Source organism: Balaenoptera physalus, assembly GCF_965194825.1.
Source record: "Balaenoptera physalus genome assembly, chromosome: 18".
Classification (NCBI taxonomy): domain Eukaryota; kingdom Metazoa; phylum Chordata; class Mammalia; order Artiodactyla; family Balaenopteridae; genus Balaenoptera; species Balaenoptera physalus.
In genome coordinates, this window is record NC_138899.1 from 18,571,116 (window position 1) to 18,589,019 (window position 17,904).

General features: G+C 38.0%; 1 protein-coding gene across 13 annotated transcripts in view; it reads left to right on the forward strand.

Moving 5' to 3' along the window:
• LOC309647393 (uncharacterized protein) overlaps positions 1-17,904 on the forward strand; it is a 198,518-nt gene that overhangs the window by 19,128 nt on the left and 161,486 nt on the right. For 10 of the 13 annotated variants that reach the window (XR_014255995.1, XR_014255996.1, XR_014255997.1 and 7 more), the window contains one exon: positions 8,709-8,812. The exons of 2 other annotated variants lie outside the window; for them this stretch is intronic. The gene's annotated coding sequence lies outside the window, so the exon portion shown is untranslated. Of the gene's footprint in view, positions 1-7,646; positions 8,813-17,904 lie in introns of those variants that run through there. One more of the 13 variants, XR_014256006.1, reaches the window with a different exon arrangement.

Below are 17,904 nucleotides of genomic sequence, written 5' to 3' on the forward strand. Positions count from 1 at the left end.
AGGTTTTGTGTCTGTCTGCTTTCACTTCACATAATGCTTTTGAGATTCATCCATGTTGTTGCATGTATCATTCCTTTTTACTGCTGAGTAGTATTTCATTATGTAGATGTATACTATAATTTATATGTCTATTCACCAGTTGATAGACATTTAGGTAATTTCCAGTTTTGAGCTATTACAATAAAGCTGCCACAAGCATTCATGTAGAAGTCTTTGTGTGGGCATATGTTTTTATTTCTCTTGGGTAAATACCCAGGAGTGGGATTTCTGGGTTATGTGGTAAGTGTATGTGTAACTTTTTTATTTTTTTTTTTAACATCTCTATTGGAGTATAATTGCTTTACAATGGTGTGTCAGTTTCTGCTTTATAACAAAGTGAATCAGTTATACATATACATATGTTCCCATATCTCTTCCCTCTTGCATCTCCCTCCCTCCCACCCTCCCTATCCCACCCCTCTAGGTGGTCACAAAGCACCAAGCTGATCTCCCTGTGCTATGCGGCTGCTTCCCACTAGCTATCTATTTTACGTTTGGTAGTGTATATATGTCCATGCCACTCTCTCACTTTGTCACAGCTTACCCTTCCCCCTCCCCATATCCTCAAGTCCATTCTCTAGTAGGTCTGTGTCTTTATTCCCATCTTACCACTAGGTTCTTAATGACCTTTTTTTTTTTTTTTCCTTAGATTCCATATATATGTGTTAGCATACTGTATTTGTTTTTCTCTTTCTGACTTACTTCACTCTGTATGACAGACTCTACCTCCATCCACCTCACTACAAATAACTCAATTTCGTTTCTTTTTATGGCTGAGTAATATTCCATTGTGTATATGTGCCACATCTTCTTTATCCATTCATCTGTTGATGGACACTTAGGTTGCTTCCGTGTCCTGGCTATTGTAAATAGAGCTGCAATGAACATTTTGGTACATGACTCTTTTTGAATTATGGTTTTCTCAGGGTATATGCCCAGTAGTGGGATTGCTGGGTCGTATGGTAGTTCTATTTTTAGTTTTTTAGGGAACCTCCATACTGTTCTCCGTAGTGGCTGTATCAATTTACATTCCCACCAACAGTGCAAGAGGGTTCCCTTTTCTCCACACCCTCTCCAGCATTTATTGTTTGTAGATTTTTTGATGATGGCCATTCTGACCAGTGTGAGATGATATCTCATTGTAGTTTTGAGTTGCATTTCTCTAATGATTAATGATGTTGAGCATTGTTTCATGTGTTTGTTGGCAATCTGTATATCTTCTTTGGAGAAATGTCTATTTAGGTCTTCTGCCCATTTTTGGATGGGGTTGTTTGTTTTTTTGTTATTGAGCTGCATGAGCTGCTTGTAAATTTTGGAGATTAATCCTTTGTCAGTTGCTTCATTTGCAAATATTTTCGCCCATTCTGAGGGTTGTCTTTTGGTCTTGTTTATGGTTTCCGTTGCTGTGCAAAAGCTTTTAAGTTTCATTAGGTCCCATTTGTTTATTTGTATTTTTATTTCCATTTCTGTAGGAGCTGGGTCAAAAAGGATCTTGCTTTGATTTATGTCATAGAGTGTTCTGCCTATGTTTTCCTCTAAGAGTTTGATGGTGTCTGGCCTTACACTTAGGTCTTTAATCCATTTTGAGTTAATTTTTGTATATGGTGTTAGGGAGTGTTCTAATTTCATACTTTTCAATGTACCTGTCCAATTTTCCCAGCACCACTTATTGAAAAGACTGTCTTTTCTCCACTGTATATGCTTGCCTCCTTTATCAAAGATAAGGTGACCATATGTGCGTGGGTTTATCTCTGGGCTTTCTATCCTGTTCCATTGATCTATATTTCTGTTTTTGTGCCAGTACCATACTGTCTTGATTACTGTAGCTTTGTAGTATAGTCTGAAGTCAGGGAGCTTGATTCCTCCAGCTCCATTTTTCTTTCTCAAGATTGCTTTGGCTATTCGGGGTCTTTTGTGTTTCCATACAAATTGTGAAATTTTTGGTTCTAGTTCTGTGAAAAATGCCACTGGTAGTTTGTTAGGGATTGCATTGAATCTGTAGATTGCTTTGGGTAGTAGAGTCATTTTCACAATGTTAATTCTTCCAATCCAAGAACATGGTATATCTCTCCATCTGTTTGTATCATCTTTAATTTCTTTCATCAGTGTCTTATAGTTTTCTGCATACAGGTCTTTTGTCTCCTTAGGTAGGTTTATTCCTAGGTATTTTATACTTTTTGTTGCAATGGTATATGGGAGTGTTTTCTTAATTTCTCTTTCAGATTTTTCATCATTAGTGTATAGGAATGCAAGAGAGTTCTGTGCATTAATTTGTATCCTGCTACTTTACCAAATTCATTGATTAGCTCTAGTAGTTTTCTGGTAGCATCTTTAGGATTCTCTATGTATAGTATCATGTCATCTGCAAACAGTGACAGCTTTACTTCTTCTTTTCCGATTTGGATTCCTTTTATTTCTTTTTCTTCTGTGATTGCTGTGGCTAAAACTTCCAAAACTATGTTGAATAATAGTGGTGAGACTGGGCAACCTTGTCTTGTTCCTGATCTTAGTGGAAATGGTTTCAGTTTTTCACCATTGAGGACGATGTTGGCTGTGGGTTTGTCATATATGGCCTTTATTATGTTGAGGAAAGTTCCCTCTATGCCTACTTTCTGCAGGGCTTTTATCATAAATGGGTGTTGAATTTTGTCAAAAGCTTTCTCTGCATCTATTGAGATGATCATATGGTTTTTCTCCTTCAGTTTGTTAATATGATGTATCATGTTGATTGATTTGCGTATATTGAAGAATCCTTGCATTCCTGGAATAAACCCCACTTGATCAAGGTGTATGATCCTTTTAATGTGCTGTTGGATTCTGTTTGCTAGTATTTTGTTGAGGATTTTTGCATCTATGTTCATCAGTGATATTGGCCTGTAGTTTTCTTTCTTTGTGACACCTTTGTCTGGTTTTGGTATCAGGGTGATGGTGGCCTCGTAGAATGAGTTGGGGAGTGTTCCTCCCTCTGCTGTATTTTGGAAGAGTTTGAGAAGGATAGGTGTTAGCTCTTCTCTAAATGTTTAATAGAATTCGCCTGTGAAGCCATCTGGTCCTGGGCTTTTGTTTGTTGGAAGATTTTTAATCACAGTTTCAATTTAAGTGCTTGTCATTGGTCTGTTCGTATTTTCTATTTCTTCCTGGTTCAGTCTCGGCAGGTTGCGCATTTCTAAGAATTTGTACATTTCTTCCAGGTTGTCCATTTTATTGGCATAGAGTTGCTTGTAGTAATCTCTCATGATCATTTGTATTTCTGCAGTGTCAGTGGTTACTTCTCCTTTTTCATTTCTAATTCTATTGATTTGAGTCTTCTCCCTTTTTTTCTTCATGAGTCTGGCTAATGCATTATCAATTTTGTTTATCTTCTCAACGAACCAGCTTTTAGTTTTATTGATCTTTGCTATCGTTTCCTTCATTTCTTTTTCATTTATTTCTGATCTGATCTTTATGATTTCTTTCCTTCTGCTAACTTTGGGGTTCTTTTGTTCTTCTTTCTGTAATTGCTTTAGGTACAAGGTTAGGTTGTTTATTTGAGGTTTCCTGTTTCTTAAGGTAGGATTGTATTGCTATAAACTTCCCTCTTAGAACTGCTTTTGCTGCATCCCATAGGTTTTGGGTCGTCGTGTCTTCATTGTCATTTGTTTCTAGGTATTTTTGGATTTCCCCTTTGATTTCTTCAGTGATCACTTCATTATTAAGTAGTGTATTGTGTAGCCTCCATGTGTTTGTATTTTTTACAGATCGTTTCCTGTAATTGATATCTAGTCTCATAGCGTTGTGATCGGAAAAGATACTTGATACGATTTCAATTTTCTTAAATTTACCAAGGCTTGATTTGTGACCCAAGATATGATCTATCCTGGAGAATGTTCCATGAGCACTTGAGAAAAATGTGTATTCTGTTGTTTTTGGGTGGAATGTCCTATAAATATCAATTAAGTCCATCTTGTTTAATGTATCATTTAAAGCTTGTGTTTCCTTATTTATTTTCATTTTGGATGATCTGTCCATTGGTGAAAGTGGGGTGTTAAAGTCCCCTACTATGATTGTGTTGCTGTCGATTTCCCCTTTTATGGCTGTTAGTATTTGCCTTATGTATTGAGGTGCTCCTATGTTGGGTGCATAAATATTTACAATTGTTATACCTTCCTCTTGGATCGATCCCTTGATCATTATATAGTGTCCTTCTTTGTCTCTTGTAATAGTCTTTATTTTAAAGTCTATTTTGTCTGATATGAGAATTGCTACTCCAGCTTTCTTTTGATTTCCATTTACATGGAATATCTTTTTCCATCCCCTCACTTTCAGTCTATATGTGTCTCTAGGTCTGAAGTGGGTCTCTTGTAGACAGCATATATATGGGTCTTGTTTTTGTATCCATTCAGCCAGCCTGTGTCTTTTGGTGGGATCATTCAATCCATTTACATTCAAGGTAATTATCGATATGTATGTTCCTATTCCCATTTTCTTAAATGTTTTGGGTTTGTTATTGTAGGTGTTTTCCTTCTCTTGTGTTTCTTGCCTAGAGAAGTTCCTTTAGCATTTGTTGTAAAGCTGGCTTGGTGGTGCTGAACTCTCTCAGCTTTTGCTTGTCTGTAAAGGTTTTAATTTCTCCATCACATCTGAATGAGATCCTTGGTGGGTAGAGTAATCTTGGTTGTAGGTTTTTCTCCTTCATCACTTTAAGTATATCCTGCCACTCCCTTCTGGCTTGCAGAGTTTCTGCTGAAAGATCAGCTGTTAACCTTATGGGGATTCCCTTGTGTGTTATTTGTTTTCCCTTGCTTCTTTTAATATGTTTTCTTTATATTTAATTTTTGATAGCTTGATTAATACGTGTCTTGGCGTGTTTCTCCTTGGGTTTATCCTGTATGGGACTCTCTGTGCTTCCAGGACTTGATTAACTATTTCCTTTCCCATATTAGGGAAGTTTTCAACTATAATCTCTTCAAATATTTTCTCAGTCCCTTTTGTTTTTCTCTTCTTCTTCTGGGACCCCTATAATTCGAATGTTGGTGTGTTTAATGTTGTCCCAGAGGTCTCTGAGACTGTCCTCAATTCTTTTCATTCTTTTTTCTTTATTCTGCTCTGCAGTAGTTATTTCTACTATTTTATCTTCCAGGTCACTTATCCGTTCTTCTGCCTCCGTTATTCTGCTATTGATCCCTTCTAGAGTATTTTTAATTTCATTTATTGTGTTGTTCGTCGTTGCTTTGTTCCTCTTTAGTTCTTCTACGTCCTTGTTAAATGTTTCTTGCATTTTGTCTATTCTATTTCCCAGATTTTGGATCATCTTTACTATCATTATTCTGAATTCTTTTTCAGGTAGACTGCCTATTTCCTCTTCATTTGTTAGGTCTGGTGTGTTTTTACCTTGCTCCTTCATCTGCTGTGTGTTTTTCTGTCTTCTCATTTTGCTTATCTTACTGTGTTTGGGGTCTCCTTTTCACAGGCTGCAGGTTCGTAGTTCTCATTGTTTTTGGTGTCTGTCCCCAGTGGCTAAGGTTGGTTCAGTGGGTTGTGTAGGCTTCCTGGTGGAGGGGACTAGTGCCTGTGTTCTGGTGGATGAGGCTGGATCTTGTCTTTCTGATGGGCAGGTCCACGTCTGGTGGTGTGTCTTGGGGTGTCTGTGGCCTTATTATGATTTTAGGCAGCCTCTCTGCTAATGGATGGGGCTCTGTTCCTGTCTTGCTAGTTGTTTGGGATAGGGTGTCCAGCACTGTAGCTTGCTGGTCATTGAGTGAAGCTGGGTCTTGGTGTTGAGATGGAGATCTCTGGGAGATTTTCGCCGTTTTGTATTACGTGGAGCTGGGAGGTCTCTTGTGGACCAGTGTCCTGAAGTTGGCTCTCCCATCTCAGAGGCACAGCCCTGATGCCTGGCTGGAGCACCAAGACCCTTTCATCCACATGCCTTAGAATAAAAGGGAGAAAAAATAGAGAGAAAGAAAGAGGATAAAATAAAGATAAAATAAAATAAAGTTATTAAAATAAAAAATAATTGAGAAAAAAAAATTTTTTTTTAAAACAAAGCAGTTTTTTAAAAAACATTTTATTTATTTATTTATTTTTGGCTGTGTTGGGTCTTCGTTTCTGTGCGAGGGTTTTCTCTAGTTGCGGCAAGTGGGTGCCACTTTTCATCGTGGTGTGCGGGCCTCTCACTATCACGGCCTCTCTTGTTGCGGAGAACAGGCTCCAGACGCGCAGGCTCAGTAGTTGTGGCTCACGGGCTTAGTCGCTCCGCGGCATGTGGGATCCTCCCAGACCAGGGCCCGAACCCGTGTCCCCTGCATTGGCAGGCAGACTCTCAATCACTGCGCCACCAGGGAAGCCCAGAAAAAAAATTTTTTAAAGTAAAAAAAAAATAAAAAACGGACTGACAGAACCCTAGGACAAATGGTGAAAGCAAAGCTATACAGACAAAATCTTACACAGAAGCATATTCATACACACTCACAAAAAGAGGAAAAGGGGAAAAAATAATATATCTTGCTCCCAAAGTCCACCTCCTCAATTTGGGATGATTTGTTGTCTGTTCAGGTATTCCACAGATGCAGATACATCAAGTTGATTGTGGAGCTTTAATCCGCTGCTTCTGAGGCTGCTGGGAGAGATTTCTCTTTCTCTTCTTTGTTCGCACAGCTCCCGGGGCTCAGCTGTGGATTTGGCCCCGCCTCTGCGTGTAGGTCGCCTGAGGGCATCTGTTCTTCGCTCAGACAATACGGGGTTAAAGGTGCAGGTGATTAGCGGGCTCTGGCTCACTCAGGCAGGGCGGGGGGGAGGGGTACGGAGGCGGGGCGAGCCTGCGGCTGCAGAGGTCAGCGTGAGGTTGCACCAGCCTGAGGCGCGCCCTGTGTTCTCCCAGGTAAGTTGTTCCTGGATCACGGGACCCTGACAGTGGCGGGCTGCACAGGCTCCCGGGAGGGGAGGTGTGGAGAGTGACGTTTGCTTGCTCACAGGCTTCTTGGTGGCGGCAGCAGCAGCCTTAGCGTCTCCTGCCTGTCTCTGGGGTCCGCGTTGATAGCCGCGGCTCGCGCCTGTCTCTGGAGCTCGTTTAGGCCGCGCTCTTAATCCCCTCTCCTCGTGCACCAGGAAACAAAGAGGGAAGAAAAAGTCTCTTGCCTCTTCGGCAGCTGCAGACTTTTTCCTAGACTCCCTCCCGGCTAGCTGTGGTGCACTAACCCCTTCAGGCTATGTTCACACCGCCAACCCCAGTCCTCTCCCTGCGATCCGACCGAAGCCTGAGCCTCAGCTCCCAGCCCCGCCCGCCCCAGCGGGTGAGCAGACAAGCCTCTTGGGCTGCTGAGTGCGCTGGTGAGTGCTGCTCGGCGCCGAGCCTCTGCGCCCCTGTTGCTGTGGGATCCGCGCTGATAGCCGCGGCTCGCACTCATCTCTGGAGCTCGTTTAGGCGGCGCTCTGAATCCCCTCTCCTCTCGCACCAGGAAACAAAGAGGGAAGAAAAAGTCTCTTGCCTCTTTGGCAGCTGCAGACTTTTTCCCGGACTCCCCCCTGGCTAGCACCGAAGCCCGAGCCTCAGCTCCCAGCCCCCGCCCACCCCGACGGGTGAGCAGACAAGCCTCTCGGGCTGCTGAGTGCTGCTCGGCGCCGAGCCTCTGTGCGGGAATCTCTCCGCTTTGCCCTCCGCACCCCTGTGGCTGCGCTCTCCTCCGTGGCTCCGAAGCTTCCCCCCTCCACCACCCGCAGTCTCTGCCCGCGAAGGGGCTTCCTAGTGCGTGGAAATCTTTCCTCCTTCACGGCTCCCTCCCACTGGTGCCGGTCCCGTCCCTATTCTTTTGTCTCTGTTATTTCCTTTTTCTTTTGCCCTACCCAAGTACGTGGGGACTTTCTTGCCTTTTGGGAGGTCTGACGTCTTCTGCCAGCCTTCAGTGGGTGTTCTGTAGGAACAGTTCCACGTGTAGATGTATTTCTACTGTATCTGTGGGGAGGAAGGTGATCTCCACGTCTTACTCTTCCGCCATCTTCTCCTCTCTCTCTCTATGTTTTTAAGTCACTGAATTCCATGGTTTTACTCTTTGAACTAATGCTTTCTCTTGTTTTTCCAAAAGTCACTGCCTTCAAAATTCAGACATCCCTTTAATTCTAATACAAAAGGATTTTGTAATAAACATCATGTTCAAGTTTATAATTTTATAGGCTGATAATTAATGGCACTCATGTATATTATTGGGTCTGTTCCAACTTCATTGTCTCCTGATTTTTAAGTAAAATCATATCTTATATAAAAATGTCAAATTTTGTAACTTTCAAGTTCTTTCATGTAAATATAGTCACAAACCAGAACATACACTCTTAGTTCATGTATCTAAGTTCATGATTATTTAAAAAAAGTCACATTAAATATATTCATTTTTACTTTTCTTTCCTAACCCTCAAGAATGCTTTTCTTTTTCTTTGTGTGGCAATCTCCAATCCTTTTTGTCTTCTAGATTCTGGATTTGCTTTTTTTGTTTTTTCTCATCCGTTGTACTTTATGAATGGCCAGTGTCTGGCACATGTACCATATATCGATTAGTTCTTGCTGCAAAACAAATTACTCAGAAGTTCCATGGCTTAAAATAACAGTCGTTTGTAACTGTTCTTGTCTCTCTGAAGGTTGGCAGAACTTCACCTGATGTAGGCTGGGCTCAGCTTTGTAACTTTGCTTCTCTGTGCAGATTTATGGGATGCCTGGGGCAGCTCTTCTTCATGCTGTGGCGACCAGGATGGTTTCCTATTATGTATCTCTCATCCTTCTGATATGACCACAGCACCACTTGAGGTATGTTTTTGTTTTTTTTTTCATAAATCTATTTTATTTTTACTTATTTATTTTTGGCTTCATTGGGTCTTCATTGCTGCACCTGGGCTTTCTCTAGTTGTGGCAAGTGCGGGCTTCTTATTGCAGTGGCTTCTCTTGTTGCAGACCACGGGCTCTAGGGTGTGCGGGCTTCAGTAGTTGTGGTACGTGGGCTTCAGTAGTTGTGGCGCACGGGCTCAGTTGCTCCACAGCATGTAGGATCTTCCCGGACCAGGGCTCGAACCTGTGTCCCTTGAGTTGGCAGGCGGATTCTTAACCACTGTGCCACCAGGGAAGCCCGAGGTATATTCTTCTCATGAAAATGGCAGAGAGCAAGTGGAAACACAGGAGGACATTAAGGTCTTGGTTCAGAAATTGCTTACTTCTACCCACATGCCATTGACTGAAACAAGTTACAGAGCCAACCCCAAGTCAAAGGATAGAAAAGTCTACCCTGTCCTTCCTGAGGTCATGCAAAAGTATGGATGCAGAAAGAGGGTTGGAATTGAGGCAATAAGTCAATCCATGACACAGCAATACTTCTCATTCTTGTGCTCTTGGCTGATGTCATTTACCTGTTAAATCAGTCTTTCCTGTTGAGCTAAGATTGGTCTCAGAATTGTTCTCAAGTCAGTGTTCTATGAAGCTATGCAAAATTGATTCCCTAATAGAGTAGGAACTGTTTTCCCTTCCTTATCTAGTGTTTGCTTTCTTCATGTTGATTGTTTCTTCCTCCTTTATATTAAACATTAAAATTTGGTCTAGATTGGCTGACCAGTATAAAGCATTAGTTACTCAACATATTTTTATTTAACAAATAGTTCATTTTTGCCTTCTGTTAGGACAAGACTGCAGGGAGGGATGACACTTCTCTGCCCTCTTAAGGGCAGATGTATGGCCACTGACTTATGTTCCTAATGGAACGTGAGCAGAAGTGACCCATGTTTCTTCCAGGATGAATCCTTTAATTTTGAGACTCTTCCATGCTTTTACCCTTGCCATGTGGTCATGGAAGCAAATATTGATCTGGAGACCCTGGGTCATTACATAGAAAACAGATTCCCCTTAAGCATCAGCCAGACTCACCACCTATTTGCTTAAGTGAGGAATAAAACTTTTTTAGGCCACCGAGATTTTGGGACTTTCTGTTACCCCAAAACTTAACCTACTGTGAACAAACTGTGTTTTCCCAAAACTGAAGCTGAAGATAAAGATATGTATAAATGAATGCAATTCACTGGAGCCAATTCACAATTTTAGATGAACAAGAACAATATAATCATAGAGGTCTAGGAAAAGAAGACCTCAGCAGACAAATGTGAGTGATTTTCAATAGTTCTTTTTCTTATCATGGGTAGCTACTCAAATTGATGGCCTTTGAAAGAGCTCTCATGCTGATCACTATATCTACCCAAGTAGGAGAAAATTTAAAAAAACAAAACAAAAAAAACTAAGTGAGAAAAGGAGAGGCTTAAAAACACCAAGCAAAGGGGGTATCCTTAGCAAATTTTCCTTTTCTGCTGTCACTCCCACCTGACTGAACTGATGTTTGTATATGGGGGTATTGATTGGGAAGGTATCTTTGAAGAAGTTGTCTATTCAGCCTTTGTTTTACATCAGGCTAATCTTGGACTGAAATTTAAGACGCTGCTCTTACAACTCTCTGAATTGATTTATCTTTTGCCTGCCCTGCAAAATTGATTTTTGACATTTATTTTGGTATCCTGGAAAGTACAAAGTTGAGACTTTGATATATTTGTGGACAGAGACAGGTAATATTTTTTTTGACATTTGGCAGAGAAGTGTCCTAATTCATAAAATATTTTGGGACATTCTTAAGAATGTTCAGGAACATTGCTTCATTCGTAGGGACCCAACCAGTCCCTTGAGAAAGAACTTGAACACTCTACATAGTTAGGGCTCAGATATATAGAAACAGACTGATAGACTGATGGACCTGGAAGCAAGGATGGATATGAAGAGTTCCTGTTGGAGAATTACCATGAATGAGAAAGGAATCTGGTAATGTAGGCCAGAATAAACAGGTAAGGATGGATGTCAAGTGTGGTAGAAGTACTAGGTATAGAATGAAGCTGTGCTTTAATACTCTCAAGTCCAGAAGGTTATCAGTGCTCATGGGCTTTGAGAAGAAAAGGGCTGAGATAAACACAAAAGCCTAGGGAACTGGAGGCATGATTCTCCTGTGACTAACCACCGCCCCAGCCCTCAGAGACCTGAAGGTAAGATGTGGGAATCACTTACTTATTTCCTGAGATAAAAAAAAAATTACCAGAAACATGATGGTCGGCCGCAGCATAAATATGGAACAATGAACTATCCCAGTTTACAGACAGCAAGAACTGAGAACTCAAAGTGCAGAACAACTGTTGGAAACTGATCATATGTGAGACACACCCCTCATGTCAGGACTCCCAATAGGAAAGAGACTGTACTTTTGGAGCCATAAAAATGGTAAGGTTTGGGTGCCTAGAATATAACTGAAACTATCTCTGGAAGATGATAAATCTGAAATCTGAAATATATATCTCAATTTTATGTGAAATATACATCTTCAATTTCAGTTTAAGATTAGTTTGATATAAAAGCAAAGGCTGAATAGACAACTTCTGTAAAGATATCTTCCCAATCAATACCTCCATATTTAAACCTCAGGGCAAACATTTTAGTGAAACATACATACATACAAAAAGAGGACTAATAATAAATGTAGAACTCAAGGAACTTCCACAAAATGAACAGATAAGTAACTCCAGAACCCAGATCAAGAAATGGAATATTACCAGCATCCCTGAAGCCTCTTCATTCACCCTTCCAGTCAATATACCTTCAAGACTGACATAGCGTAGTTTTGCTTGATCTTGAACTTTGTATACATGGAACCACACGGTAGACATTTTTTGTATCTGGCTTCTTTGACTCAACATTTTATGTCTGAGATTTATTCCTTTTGCATGTAGTTTTAATTTGTTAATTTCTTATTGCCCTATAGTAATCCACAGCATGAATATAGCACAATTTATTTATCCATTCTACTGATGATGGATTTTTTTTTCCAGCTTGAATTTACTAGGAATGGTGCTAATGTGAACCTTCTAGCATATGTGTTTTGATGAGCATTTGTACAAACTTCTGTTCTTTGTATAACTAGGCATGAAATTACAGGGTCATAAGAGGATGCATATATATAGCTTACTGTAATGAACAGTTTTCCACACTGGTTGTACCAATTTACATTTCCATCGACAGTATATGAAATTTACACTTGTTCCATGTCATTACTAACACTTGATACCGTCTTTTATTTTTTCATTTTAGCCATTCCTGTGTAATTATAATAGCCTCTCACTGTGGTTTTAAATTGAATTTCACTGATGACTAATGATGTTGAGCACTTTTTCATGTTATTAGACATTTTGATATATTTTTTAATGAACTGTTCAATTTTTTTGGTGGCTTTTTTCCTATTTGTCTTTTCCTCATTGATATGTCTTTGATAATTACTTCTTATGTCAGAACATATTCTGAATTATTTCAATATTTTAAAGTTTGTTGTCTTTCATTATGGACCAGATTATGGTCAATTTTGGTAAATAGCCCATAAATATTTGAAACAAATGTTAATTCTATCACTCTAGCACATTTTACATATGCTAATTAGGTAAAGTTTATTAATTTTAGATATTTTATATCTTTACTATTTTTGTATGATTTTTCTGCCAGCTATCTAGAGACCTGTGTTAAAATCTTCATATATGATTGGGGATGCACATTTTCTTTATTTCTGTAAAATTTCGCTTACATATTTTGAAACTATGTTTTTGGATACACATAGATTTAGGATTGTGATATCTTTCTCTTGATTGATCTCTTTAGCATTATGAAATATGCCTTTTTATCTGTGGGAATCCTTCTTGCCTTAAAATCTAATTTAACTGCTACTGATAGAACTGCACTATCTATGTGTCTATCATCTATCAAGTATTATTATTAGCATGGTACAGGTTTTCCTATCCTTTATTTCTCAAACTTTCTGTGTTCTTGTATTTAAAGTGTGTTTTTCTTTTTATAAATAGTATATAGTTGGATGTAAGCAGCATGTAGTTTGCCTTTTATTTGGAGTATTTAGTCCAAATTCATTTAATGTAATATTGATGCAGTTGAGTTTATAGATACCATTGTATTACTTGTTATCTTTCTGGCCCACCTGTATTATGTTTTCTTTACTTCTGTGCTTTTAATTTGAATAACCAAATATGATTTTTTATTATTTAAATTTTCTCTTCTAAGAACAATGTGGTAGCTGCTAGCTGCAGGTGGCTATTTAAATAAAATTAAAATTTTAGTTGCTCAGTCATACTAGCCACATTTCAAGTGGATAATCATCTCATGTGGCTAATGGTTAAGATATTGTCAGTATAGATATAGGACATTTCTCTCATTTCAGAAAAATCTGTTACACAGTATGGTTCTAGAGGGTGCTACCTGCATCTTTATTAGGGTCTACCTTAAATTATTATTTTTACCACTTGCCTCATAATGCTAGACTACTCTTTTTTTTTTAACATCTTTATTGGAGTATAATTGCTTTACAATGGTGTGTTAGTTTCTGCTTTATAACAAAGTGAATCAGCTATACATATACATATATCCCCATATCTCCTCCCTCTTGCGTCTCCCTCCCATCCTCCCTATCCCACCCCTCTGGGTGGTCACAAAGCACTGAGCTGATCCCCCTGTGCTATGCGGCTGCTTCCCACTAGCTATCTATTTTACATTTGGTATTGTATATATGTCCATGCCACTCTCTCACTTTGTCCCAGCTTACCCTTCCCCCTCCCTGTGTCCTCAAGTCTATTCTCTACATCTGTGTCTTTATTCCTGTCCTGCCCCTAGGTTTTTCAGAACCTTTTTTTTTCTTTTTTTTTTTTAGATTCCATATATATGTGTTAGCATATAGTATTTGTTTTTCTCTTTCTGACTTACTTCACTCTATATGACAGACTCTAGGTCCATCCACCTCACTACAAATAGATCAATTTTGTTATTTATGGCTGAGTAATATTCCATTGTATATATGTGCCACATCTTCTCTATCCATTCATCTGTCGATGGACACTTAGGTTGCTTCCATATCCTGGCTCTTGTAAATAGTGCTGCAATGAACATTGTGGTACATGACTCTTTTTGAATTATGGTTTTCTCAGGGTATATGCCCAGTAGTGGGATTGCTGGGTCGTATGGTAGTTCTATTTTTGGTTTTTAAAGGAACCTCCATACTGTTCTCCATAGTGGCTGTACCAATTTACATTCCCACCAACCGTGCAAGAGGGTTCCCTTTTCTCCACACCTCTCCAGCATTTACTGTTTGTAGATTTTTTGATGATGGACTGGTGTGAGGTGATACCTCATTATAGTTTTGATTTGCATTTCTCTAATGATTAGTGATGTTGACCATCCTTTCATGTGTTTGTTGGCAATCTGTATATCTTCTTTGGAGAATGTCTATTTAGGTCTTCTGCCCATTTTTTGATTGGGTTGGTTTTTTTTTTGATATTGAGCTGCATGAGCTGCTTATAAATTTTGGAGATTAATCCTTTGTCAGTTGCTTCATTTGCAAATATTTTCTCCCATTCTGAGGGTGGTCTTTTCATCTTGTTTATGGGTTCCTTTGCTGTGCAAAAGCTTTTAAGTTTCATGAGGTCCCATTTTTTTATTTTGGTTTTTATTTCCATTTCTCTAGAAGGTGGGTCAAAAAGAATCTTGCTGTGATTTATGTCATAGAGTGTTCTGCCTATGTTTTCCTCTAAGAGTTTGATAGGGTCTGGCCTTACATTTAGGTCTTTAATCCATTTTGAGTTTATTTTTGTGCATGGTGTTAGGGAGTGTTCTAATTTCATTGTTTTACATGTAGCTGTCCAGTTTTCCCAGCACCACTTATTGAAGAGGCTGTCTTTTCTCCATTGTATATTCTTGCCTCCTTTATCAAAAATAAGGTGACCATATGTGTGTGGGCTTATCTCTGGGCTTTCTATCCTGTTCCATTGATCTATATTTCTGTTTTTGTGCCAGTACCATACTGTCTTGATTACTGTAGCTTTGTAGTATAATCTGAAGTCAGGGAGCCTGATTCCTCCAGCTCTGTTTTTCTTTCTCAAGATTGCTTTGGCTATTTGGGGTCTTTTGTCTTTCCATACAAATTGTGAAATTTTTTGTTCTAGTTCTGTGAAAAATGCCACTGGTAGTTTGTTAGGGATTGCATTGAATCTGTAGATTGCTTTGGGTAGTAAAGTCATTTTCACAATGTTGATTCTTCCAATCCAAGAACATGGTATATCTCTCCATCTGTTTGTATCATCTTTAACTTCTTTCATCAGTGTCTTATAGTTTTCTGCATACAGGTCTTTTGTCTCCTTAGGTAGGTTTATTCCTAGGAGAATATTCTAACTCTTATACTTTTCCAAAATGTTGTGTTATTATTGTCATTCATTTAAATTCTATATATTTTAATAAGCTTTTAATTTTCCATTTGCTTTAGAATTACAGAAAAATTATGAAGATGCTACAGAGTTTCTATATAAATCACACCCAATTTGCCCCATTATACATCTTACATTATTATAATACTTTTGTCACAGTTAACTAATATTGACATATTATTAATGAAAGTCCATACTTTCTTCAGATTTTCTTAATTTTTACCTAGTGATCTTTTTCTATTCTAGAATCCTATCCAGGATACCAAATTATATTTAGTTGACATGTCAATACATTTTTAAAAATTCTCAAGACTTACTGTTACTTTGTACCACTGATATTTGCTTGTATGTGCCCTGCCCCCAGAAAGAATGGCTGCAGATATTCAGGTCACTTCTGCGTGGTTCTTCCATGTCCAGTTTATTAGTTGCTAGTTTTTGTTGCTTCTGCAGTAATATGATGTTTTAAATAAATGTGACTTTTGTATTTTATCTACCTTTTGTAGTCCTTTGTGGGAGCATTGGTGTAGTATGAATAACTCAATCCTTCTCTTAGTTCAGATTTTCTAGATTTTATTTTTGTCTGAACAGTGGCTTTTCAGAGCATGGAGATTAGGATAAATATGGCACATGTTTAGCCATAAAATTATTATTTATAAAATTACTTTCAGAAATAAAAATAACATTAAGAAACTCTCCACATAACCCTGAAATGTATAAATATTTTCATTTTTTTCTCATTATTTATGGTAAAATTTTATAGTGCCTTATACAACACTGTCTAATATTACAGCATGTTGACTCTATGTACCTACCATTTTGAGCACAAATAAGCCTTACTTTGTTGTAATACAGAGCGAGTTCATTAAGACCATAGGTGCAAAGGAACAATTATTTTTTTAGTTTCCTTAATGTTGTTTTGTGAACTTTCTTAGTAAGGCCCTTTGAACTTGCACGATTTCTGCCAAGGGTAACCTGTTCGCAGGCTTTGATACTTTGTCTTCATTATTCTCAGTTTTCTGCCTAGTAACAAAGTTTGTTAGTTAAGCTAATAGCCATGAATTGTGGTTCATTAATTGAAACTTCAGATTCACTGGTTTTTATAAAAAAGCCCACAGTCACTTCTTAAATCACTTTCAGATGAAGTTAATTTCTTCTAATCATTTTTGTTGTTGTTGCTTCTTTTTCAATCTTTGTGCAAAAATAATTACTAGAGATTGATTCATGAAAAATAACTAAATGGTTCAGTTTGTACAATGAGTAAACTAGAAAACATAAAATCCTGATATTCTTTTCAGGTGATATCACTTCAGAATGATCTGATAAATAGAATTAAAAAAACTGGAAAAGATTTTTATAATCTTTTTTTTTTCAGTTTTTGAGATTAAATAGTAAAAAATGTAAGAGAGACAATTATATAATTTTATGAAGACCTTAACGTGGCAAGTTTTAAATTTTAATTCACTTTCTTGGTGTTATCACAAAGTACTTTGTTTCAAGACAGCATCATGTAGTTCTGAACTATTTTTTCTTTTTCCTAAAATTATTTCAGTAAAAATTCCAAATATACAAGAAAAATATTTTACATATAACACAAATTTAATATATATGTATGTGTATATATATATGTTAACACATACATACAAGCATACACACACATTACAAATAGAAATATAAATAATATTCTGTTGAATCTGTAATGGTAGAAAATATAATTTTCAATTGTCCCATATCTTGTCACCTCTCGGGAGAAAAGTGATCTTCATTATGTGGTCAGCTTTCAAAGTTGAGTGAAAGTTTACTTGCTAGTTACAGTGCTTGAACTCCTGTATAGTAAATTAGGTTCTACAAAGCTCCCATGTATTTACTGGAGTTTAACAAAACTGCATGATTTTGTACTACTTGGGTATCAGCAGGAAGCAACCCCTGGGAGAAGAAATCACAGCTGGGAGCAATTAAGACTGATTAGTTTGTGGCTGAGGAAATCAAAATGGAAAGAAACTTCTCTTCGGGGGAAATTAGGAGCTGCATTCCCAAGCATTTCCGAATTAAGTGCAATTCTCAGAGGAATTTAAGACTGAGGGAAAAATGTGAATTTCAAATATTTCGAGGTTTTCTCAGCTTATTTAACTTCTGCATAATCACTATGTGTTGACTCTTGGATATTTGAAGGAAAAGAAGTTCAAGTAAATTGACCAACTTTTCTTTTTACATATTTCCCTTTTTCCACATAGCTGAAGTTTTCCTTAATATTTTCATTTGCCCTTATAGACAGAATATAGATGGTTTCATAACTTTTTACTATTCATTTTATAGCGATTGGGTTAGCTGTGCTTTCTGAGATATTGGCAAAGCATAAATATCAGTTCTCTTGAAAAAAATACACATTATTGTGTATGAGATTGGTCTGAATTATCTTTCAGAAACTGTAAAATAGTCCAGTTGAAATTTTAAGCAAGAAATATGCAGAAACTTTTTACATAATTCCTGAAACTGCCATCTTGGATAAAAAATTGGTTTCTAAAGAGCTAGTAAGGATGTGCTTAATAAAGCAAAATAAATTAAATATAATAATAGAAT